Source organism: Branchiostoma lanceolatum, chromosome 1 (assembly GCF_035083965.1).
Source record: "Branchiostoma lanceolatum isolate klBraLanc5 chromosome 1, klBraLanc5.hap2, whole genome shotgun sequence".
NCBI lineage: Eukaryota > Metazoa > Chordata > Leptocardii > Amphioxiformes > Branchiostomatidae > Branchiostoma > Branchiostoma lanceolatum.
In genome coordinates, this window is record NC_089722.1 from 39,391,555 (window position 1) to 39,402,111 (window position 10,557).

Genomic DNA, 10,557 nt, shown 5'->3' on the forward strand with positions numbered 1-10,557 from the left:
TCGCTAAGCCTCCTCCGTCAGACTCCCATAATCCTGCGAGTACAAAAAATACACCAACTTGCTAGAAATCATAGATCAGTATAGGTGAATCCCTAGAGTGAAAAGGCATATCTCATGGTCAATGTTTTATACAATATTCCCAAAATGTGTAACCAACCTAGATTGTAAAGCTCTAAAGTTCTCTGCCCTCAATCTTGCGTTCTCCGCTCTCAGTCTTCCGATCTCCAGGTTACTCCTCTGTAGGTGGTAATAACCTAAAGGAATATGGAGCTGTGTATTTCTTCTATAAAACAAGAATTGAAAACCTATTCAATTGAATTGAAGAATTGAATTATACAGCAGTTACATCAGTTACAAGAAGAAGACACCAACCTCGGTTGTCTGCCCTCAACCTTTCATTCTCCGCTCTAAGCATTCCGATCTCCATGTTGCTCCTCTGTAAATATCTATAAAAACACCTCCCTGTGGAGGTGGCAGTTGTAATAAAACATGCTAACCATTGAAAAACAGCAGATGTACAGTGAAAAGCCTTTACTGTATGTCTGCTGTTTTCTTATAATTAAGCATGTTGTTGCGCCCTAACATTTTCTTACAGGTTACATGGTGATGTTAGCTTTCTGAACCACGCATTCAGAGCTCTTTGGTGGCAAGCTTTTAGCGGCCTAGCCTGGTTGATGTAAACACTAAGAGAGCTTGTTGTAATTCCGGTATCTTCGGAAACTTTGGACTGCGTTATGTTTCTTTGTGAACCATACGAGCAGAGCTCTTTGGTGGAAAGCTCTAAGCCCCTAAGTATGCCTTATGTAGAAAGAAAGGGAGTTTGTATTCACGTTTTCTACACACTTGGACCTGTGTGATGTCTCTTTCTGTGATGATTTTTGTAGCTCCTCTGGAGTTGGAATCCTGGAAGAGAAACATGCACTTTAAGGTAACGTAATAAAACTATTTGATGTTCGTGATCTTGTGATATTTGTATATGATATAGCGCAATCAATTATCCATCATGAAACATCTAATACATGTGTATAATTCCAAGATCTTCAACCTTAAGATAACTACCAAATTGAGTCGGACTATGACATTCCTTTTCAGATTGTCGTCTGCTTTTCGTATGCATGCAGTCAGTCTCTGTGATTAGTTGCTGCTCAACCCTAAAAGAAATGACTATTGAGATGTCCAGAACCAAATCAATATTTTTTTAATCGCAAATATTCCTCTGGATAGAAATGGTCTATCACTTCCAGAAGTTCTCTAGCCTTGCCCTCTGAGACACCACTAATCTTATCAAAATCTTTAACACTATGGATCGTTTTACATTTGCCTCCAATTTGTTCAATTGTCTCGTCGGCCATTATTGCACATCAGCCACGTAACACTAGCTCTGGCCTTTGAGAATAACACTCTTTTCTTAGTTCCTGTATCCTCTTCTCTAGCTCTCTGGCTATGCTCTCCTTCGTTCTTGGCCAGTATGCCATGGCTCATTTTGATACGTGAAAAATATGCATTGTGACTCATTAGTTCTGTTACTGTAGCTACAGCACTGATCTCGTTCTCGTTGTGCACTATGATGTTTCTTTGCCGAGATGCTTTGATAGCTCTTCACGGAGACCACCATCAGCAGCCACAAACGCTTTGACTTCCTCCTTTGCATTGTTAAGATCGCCCTTTCCACGAAATAAACTATGACAGAAGTATAGCATAATTAGTTATTTCATATCTAAATCATAGGTTTTAGATTTTACGAAGAGACTGTGAGAATGTCTGCGGAACACCTCCTCCGGGTTCTCGAAGTCATGAATTGAAGTACTTGACCTATATGAAAATTAGGAGATTCGATGTAACGTTGATTTCCTTTTTGCCTGAAATTGTGAAAACAATGCGTGGGGAGCTGTGAGGTAGTATGAAAGCGAACTGCCAGGAATGCCGGTTTCAGCAGACACCTTTGCCTGCGTGATGCTAAGTTCACTTATGAATTTCTTCAGCTCAGCTGGACTGGAAACAGTGTTCCTTGAAGAGAAACATGCACTTTAAGGTTACGTAATAAAACTATCCGATGTTCGTGATCTTGTGATATTTGTAAATGATATAGTGCAATCAATTATCCATCATAAAACATCTAATACATGTGTATGATTCCAAGATCTTCAACCTTACGAAAATTACCAAAATTGAGTCGGATCATGACTATGACTATGACATTCCTTTTCAGATTGTCGTCTGCAGTCAGTCTCTGTGTGATTATAGTCTGTTGAATGAGCTGCAGTCATCCCTATGCAATCTTTTCGCTCCTCTGGTGTTGTTACAAGTTGAATGCCCTCCCTGATGTTGCAAATGTGATGGGAGCCATTAAATATAATCGAAGCAATTTGTGAAAACGTAGCACGCATTTCCGCAGTGGTTCTTCACCTCGGGATGCGCCTGCTCGATCACATCTTGAAGCATGGAGAGGTGGCGGGTCCGCTTAGGTCGATCCAAGTCTTTGCCAAACATAGAAGTTATGCCAACTTCCATGTTGTCTGAGAAGTCCTGGTGGATCATATCATTCTTGAGCGAACAAGCTTGGTCGTTGTGAGCTGCTCACGTAGATCGAGGTTGAATGTGTAATTGTTGCCCTCCCGAGCCCAGGTCTGTGTCGCTGTCACAAAACCTGTCTGTGTTTCTAAGAAGGCGACATCCCGACAACCCCTAAGTGAGCCTCGCGGAGTCACGCCACCGAATATTCCCCCCAGACAAAATGTACGCAAGTGCCGCCAGAAAGAAAGTAGTGCGACTGAATAACAAAGCATCGAGTAATCAACTGTTCGTATTTAATCTATCCGGCATAACATAAGAATTATGATTTATCTGTTTAGTAAGTACCTTGATTTCAGTAAAATTTTATAGTTTTTTTCGTATTCTACTGGTCAATCCCGTGGCGGATGGATATGTGAGTGTGTCGCGTGGTCCAGCCGGCCAGACCACCAAGCTTTAGTTGCAGAAGCGGGTCGCTGGCGAGAGGTTGCTGTTTCATGTAGACCTAACTAGTGGTTCTTTTGCCGTTGCAAATTGTCGTTCTTTGGCTTGTTTTGTGTAGAATGTCTCTGTAAGATGCCATAGTTGCACGTAATAGTATGTAATTGTGGACACAGTTCGGGGAAGTCTGCTATTTGAGCCGCTTTGAGTTGGCCACGCCATGTGGGATGTGTTTCGTCACGTTGTGGCTTTGTTTGAAATCACAGGTTTTTGTCTCGAGTCTCAAGTTACCATGCCTCAAGTTTAAGATTGTGTGAATTGTCCGGTACGTTTTTAATATTCAGCAAACTGCGGCCTGGAGAATTGTGAGAGTAATAAGGAAAGCTGAGTTCTTTGTCCTCCGTCCGATGACTGTTCCAATTCTACCCCACTTCCGACACAAATGTAACGAGGAAAGTTGGTCCAACCTTGCGTCAACAATAACCTGGTTACATGAGGCAGGCCGCGGCTGGCATCTCAGTCAGTGACGGGTTATCTTGTTAACGTGTAAACACATCGGTTTTATAATCCATGTTGTTTATGTGGAAGTATGTTTAAGCTAGAATACAAAATAGGAGCTGTTGGGAGATGTGGGAGGAACGGGCGGGAGGTTTGCTAAGTTTAGCTCGGTAGATGAGTTGGTGGCAATATTTGTATCACGAAAATCAGGTCAAAATATGCGGTTACGTTTGGTGAAACGAGCGAGGTGCTGTACTCCGAGATACACTCGCTGTACCAACTGTCTCCACTTGCTGGCAGAAGAAAAGCCACTAGCCTTTGTTGAATATACTGTCATTTATTTTGGTCAATTTCTACGGTATCTTCTGGTTCGCCACAGGTGCCAGAGTGAGTGTATAACGAAACACGTGCTGTAATTGCGAGAGCAGCAAGTTATAACTTGCATTTCAAGAAACGCGTGCAGTACCTAACATGAGCTGCTAATAACATGAACTAGATGAGAAGATCAGCTGGATAAAAAATATGCAATCGTCTGTGCTGTCTCGTGTAACCCACGGGGGGTATTCATACTTCCGTCGCCAAATAAGCATTTTCTTGCGACGAAGCACAGCTTGCAACTATCGATTATCAGGGGAAGCTGTCTTCACAATCTTCTGACCAAACTCCACTGACTGAATCGTTAACATTGGTGGAAGAGCAAATAACAAAGCAAAATTTTGAATTAATTTTTACGATATTATAGCAGAACATCCAGCTTACTCTGGGCTTACTTTTTAGACAGGGTTATTCTTACAGCTGTCCAGCCTCTTGGAAACCCAGACTTCGGGGACTGTGTCTCTGGCTCAGTGGGGGCTGGTTCAGTATAGGTAGATGAGTTTGTTGGATCTTTAAGTCACAATGAAGAGTATGAAAAACATGTTTTCTGTATTTGTTTTTGCTCTTGTTGCTAGAGTCATTAATCCTCACTCTTCACTCCACCACTGTATTTCTAACAATCTAATTTACAAAAGGAGAAATGGGGGCGAATGTGATGGTCTCAGGAAAGCGGCTTGCGAAGCACAAAGATAAAGGGGCAGCCATTGGGTATCCCTAACACAATGTTGTCAATTACTATTGCAACTAACAACTTGTCGGCGTATTTCGTTCTTCACAACGCAACTGTTTGATTCATGTTGGTAACCTTTACACCGCGAGTTCTTTTAAACAAGATAATGAAAACTACAAAGAAGTCAGCGTAAGACGTTTCGAACTCAATACTTTATAGTTGAAGAGGAAATGTACAAAGACGGTAACTGTTTTAGATTGTAACAATTCGGAATGAAAGATGCATGTATAGAAATTATAGAGTATTAATGATTAAAAATTACGAAGGGTACTTATGGAAAATATGAACAATAAATTATTACAAAAACAACAAAATATGTAATAATGATTATATTAAGTCCGGAAGAGATTATTCGTGCGGGCGTTTACAGTGATTATCTAACATAGAAAACTAAAGAAACTATTCTCTGCTTACCTTGGGTTGGGTGGCCTTTGCCAGCCTTGTCCACTGCTTCCGCTAGCACAACTGAATTTCAATCACATGTGTGCCGCTCTTCACCCCACACACGTCAACTCTACAACAATAGTAAGGGACATTTCATTTTCCTCTGCTGATCCCAACCTATCTAGCAGAAATAAGTCCCGCATAGGAAACAAAAGGAGCTATTCTCATGGTGTGTTCTTCTTATGTCAGAAGATACTGACTAAGTATCCCCAACTGCTCCGCCGTCTGCTTCTGGATCGGTTTCTCTTCTCATTGTCTGAATTGTTTGAAATATCTTATGCGTTGCCATTCCTGTGTCCAACAGCCTTCTATGCAATAACAGCATCCGCGTTAAGAGCTGCAGCTGGTTCCCAGTATGGGTGAAGTTCAGTCTGTCATGACCCCTTTCTGCCATCTTAGACTGCATGGGGCACAAATGACCTAGTTAACATAATTGATAAAAAATGTCCATCTCTCCAATCTTGTCAAGAATGATGGTGCTATGTTCTCTAACACGCCTTTAACCTCTTTACAACAAATCTTGGACTTTGCGAATACTCCGTGCATCTTTTATGACTGCTTTAATTGCATTGTAGGATAACACTCCATATGTGACGTACGGGAATTAAAATACATCACAACTTATTCTAGGAGAGGTAGGGACAAAATTGGTTAATATCCTGATGTCATTGTTTATCTGTTGCCTGTCATTGGTAAAAGCTGCAAATTGGTACTTGATGCTATCAATCTGGTGGCGTAGTTTAAGACACTTCCTGGTTGGCACAACTTTGTAGAGCTGCTGCATCATTGGCAACATTTTTTGCCATGGGTGGTTGTTGTGCATTTGACCATCACCAGTGATGATGTTGTACTTCTCGTCAGCCCTAACAGCTGCTAGTGCCTGTAGCAGGCTGATGATGTAGCATGTGTTCCCGTCATTTCTCATGCCCAGTTGTGTGAAAAAATATTGGCTGTACTGCTGTGATTAAGAATGCGTTTTCCTACATCTTGCTAATTCTATTTCTGCCCGTTCTTCACTGTTCGTTTAATGCGGTAGTATCTCGTGTATGTAATCCGATGTGAATTAAAAGAAGAAGCAATTACTGGCTGTGAACCCGTGGTTGTCTGGTCTGTTGTAGACCTGGCTGTCTTCCTAAACAAACTTCGATGTACTAATAAACTGTACATAGCAACATGACTAATAGATGGGTTCCTGTGTCTTTACCTTCTAAAAGAACATGCACACATAGTAATATGCTTAAACCTTTAGTAATGCCACCACTGAACTCTAGGCCCTAGCATGCATCTAGTGCGGATGATATGCCCTAACTTGTGCCTTAGAGGTCTCAAACAGAACACTGTCATACCGCCATAACCCCTTATCACTAGTCATATAAAAAAAATTGTAATGTTGATATTATGGCATATATTCATATATATTATTACCGGGGCATAGCTTGGAGGGGAAACGTCGAAATTAATGTCAATACTGTGACATACAAAAAAAATTCAGACCCAACCTGAAGACTTTGAAGGCGTGTTCATTTCTTTGTTTATTTCATTTATTTGAGCTTCACAGATTTTAAGAAAAAAAATCTGTGAGGAGCCGGCCACAGAAACATAGTTTCTCTACAGGGCCGGTTCCTCAACAAATACAATACAACTGACAATAAATAGAATAAAAGCTTAACATCTAAATAATACAATAAGGAGGGTAAATAGAACAGTAATAAAACCACTGCTTCCCATGGAGTCGTAGTATGATATACACTTACCCTGATCTGAACACAAAGGAAAAGCTGTTTTAACGGTCATCGCTGCGATGTCTAGCCTAGGATAGTGCGTAATCTGCATATATCTACGTTATATCTTTTCACTTGGAAAGATCAGTTCGTAATTTGCTGTGCCGTCCACACTTCAACTCTATTGGCTCTCTCACAAGTCTCTCCGAAGTGTAAGGGCGCAGTTAAGGACTTCCTTGGCCTTTAATATGAACAGACCTTGATATCCCAATAAAGTGAGATGCATATATCTACGTTATATCTTTTCACTTGGATTTTGACATGCCTTTCATAACATAAGTGACATATCTGAAAATGATCAGTTCGTAATTTGCTTTGCCGTCCACACTTCAACTCTATTGGCTCTCTCACAAGTCTCTGTGAAGTGTAAGGACGCAGTTTAGGACTTCCTTGACCTTTAATATGAACAGACCTTGATATCCTAATAAAGTGAGATGCCTACTGTGGTCATCCATGAGGCGAATTTACCAGCCATGAGGCGTACATACAGATACATGTAAGCAGTGTATTTGAATTCGCCCTAAAAGGAATGTTAAATTACTAACCAACTCGAGCACCTGAAAATCTAAACCGAGGGGGAAATGCTTTCACTGACGTGCCCTCAAAGTCAGGAAACTACGCTGAACTTGTTCAACTAGAACAGACCACTCTATTAGTATATAAGAAGTTCATGTGTACATACATGTAAGCAGTGTATTTGAATTCGCCATCAAAGGAATGTTAACTTGAGCGCCTGAAAATCCAAACCGAGGAGGAAATGCTTTCACCGACGTGCCCACTCTAAAAAGGACTTGATTATGATATCCCTATTTAGTATTTTTGGCGATCTCCTTCTCCTCATTCCTGATTTTGCGGCAGCGTGAATTGATGAGGGACGTCATCTTTCGCCTGTGGGCAGCTGCGTTGTGGACCCCTTTTGCTTTTTTCTCGTCCATCCATTCTATTAAAACATAGAATAATGCGTTAATTATGAAAAAGGTTCAGGGCGGATACAAAAACTAGACAGGTTCTCCACGTCTACGATCATACCGCAGTACATTTTTGCTTGACAGTGTTCAAAACTACAAACAGATTTAAGTAGTATGTGTAGCTCTTGTAGTTGGAAACCACGGGTGTCTTTCCGCAATCGCGTCACCATTTCATTATAGCTTATACTTGCACTTATCTATAAGCATCGCAGAGCTTTATACATCAAATAATTATGGAGATAGCAAAATTGATGGAGTGATCTCAAACACCAAAATAATCGGTATGTTGATTTATTAAGACTAAACCACTCACCCAAGTATGGCCTCCACGTTGTTCTCCTCGCCGTCCGCTCTGCTGTTTGCTAACTGCTGCCGGGTGAACATAGCGGAGAGGAACCTGGTGATACAGTAGAAACCGCTTATCTGCAATGCCTATTTGTCAGCACAATTTTCCCAATTACCCGGCTTTGCCGATTATGAGGTGTTAAGGAAGAACTTTATTGTAAATCAAAATTGCAGTCCATAGGACTGAATTGCATTGATTTTACATAGTAATAATAGTATACAAACAATTTAATACAGTAACATATTACAGTTAAAAAAACACCATTATTTATCAATTATTCAGATTAAAATTATTTTACAAAAATGACAACGTGGGCATAGAGTAATTGGCGGGCATCACATCATAGATAACAGTGTTCTCGGAATGAAAGAGTTTTTGTGTCTGTTCGTCCTGCTGATTGGTGGCTTCAGCCCCACCTGTCTACGGAGGCTGTAGGTTGTCTCAACTACCGGGGGCAGGAACTGTCTGCAGGGATGTGTGGGGTCGTCCAGGATCCGCCGCAGCTCGCGTACAGAGGCTTCGTGTCGTCTGGATTGTAGGGTGGGGAGTTTGTGGTGTTCAATGCCAATGAGTTTGCAGCAGAGTTTTTGAATTTTCTCTAGCTCACTCGACAGAGTTTTGGGGAGCCCACCCCACACAGGCGATGCATACTCCATAATAGGCCGGATGAATGAGACGTACACATTCAGCAGTAAGTCGGAGGGAAGCCCGGCCCTCTTAGCAAGGCGTAGGTAGTGAATACGTGGTTGTACCTTGGAGATTATGCCTTTAACGTGCTCGTCCCATGAGAGATCGCTGGTAACAGTGACACCCAGAAGCTTGAATTTTGTTACTCTTTCAACTGCATGACCAGCTAACGTGAGTGGTGGGGGATTAACCGGGACTTTTTTGCAGCTAATTATCATGTCTTTTGTTTTTTTCGCGTTTGCCTCCATGCTGTACGACGTTGCCCATGATTGTACAGCAGTCATGGACGTCTGCATCAGGCCAGGGAGAGATCCCATCAGACACTCTGTGTTAGTTAAGTCATCAGCGTACTTAACTGGGATGACACTAGGATGGATGTTTTCATCCAGGTTGTTCATGGCAATCACAAATAATGTTGGCGACACTATACCGCCCTGGGGTGTCCCAGCCAGAACAGGCCGCGACTCCGAGACACTTCCTCCCCATTTCACGCGCTGCTTCCGGTCACTCAGGTAGCTGCAGATACATGACCAGAGATTCCGCCTTATGCCCATCCTTGCCAGGCTACACAAGAGCTTCCCATGGTCGATGGTATCGAAGGCGCGTGAAAAGTCTATAAAGGCCACATGAACGTCCATCTTAGGATTGGCGTTCAGGGCGTCATGCCATGCTTGTGTTGTCTGAATAAGGGCTGAGACGGTGGATCTGCCCCGTCTAAAACCGTGTTGTGAGTCAAGAATTTTGTCACCAGCGTCCCGCAGCAGTAGCTCCTGGACAAAGACCTCCAACACCTTACCAAGGCAACTAGTCAGGGAGATCCGACGAAACTCTTCAGGACCTTTCGGTTTGGATGTTTTTGGTACGGGGACAACCATCTCCTCTTTCCATTTCCGTGGGAAGGTTCCTTCCTGAAGACAGCTGTTATAAATGTGGCACAGGATGGGAGCGAGCTCCTCGTGGAAGGTTGTCAGCAGCCAAGGGGGTACATTATCCCCCCCAGTCGCTTTGCGGGGGTTGACACGTTTCAACTGAAGCTTCACCTGACCAATGCTCAGCTCAGGTATCGTCGCATCCGAGAGCTGGTCAGCGACGTCTGCAACATCGGGGATGACACGCTGTACCTTAGACCAGGCTGAGGAGAAGTGTTCACTCAAAGACTCACACATGCCCTCCTCCTCGGAAGTTGAAGTTTCAGGATTCCCCCCTCTCGGTACCGAGGCTCCTATTAGGGACTTGACCATACTGTACCATTTATTGGAGTCAGTGTTCTTAAGGTGTTCCACTTCTTTCTGGTAGTACAACCTTTTAGCGCTCTTCAGACAACGTTGTACTTTATTTCTCAGTTTTCGGTAGGCGACAGTGTTACCGGATAAGAATGTTTTCTGTCTCTCTGCAATTAAACGTTTTATGCGTGGGGTCATCCATTTCTTATCCTGGGACGTGACGTTTCCCTTCTTTAGTGGCACAGTCTTGTCAAGAATTGGGCACACGATGGAGTAAAAGAGCTCTACCTTATGGTCAGGGTGTGGGGCTTCTTCCACTGGCGTGAAGTCAACAAGGTTCAACGCCAGACCAAGCGAGCGCATCGCGGCAGGTGTGCGTGTTCTGCAGCGGTTGACATGCACCGGCTCCTTAAGCCACGGATTACCCGGGAGAATTAAGAGCTGATGGTCAGACTGACCAAGAGGTGGATAGTGTTGTGGTTGTTCTTTATAAAACTTGGTTAGGTTTGTGAATCTAGAATCTAGCTGATTCTGGCCTCGTGTGGGCAGCTTT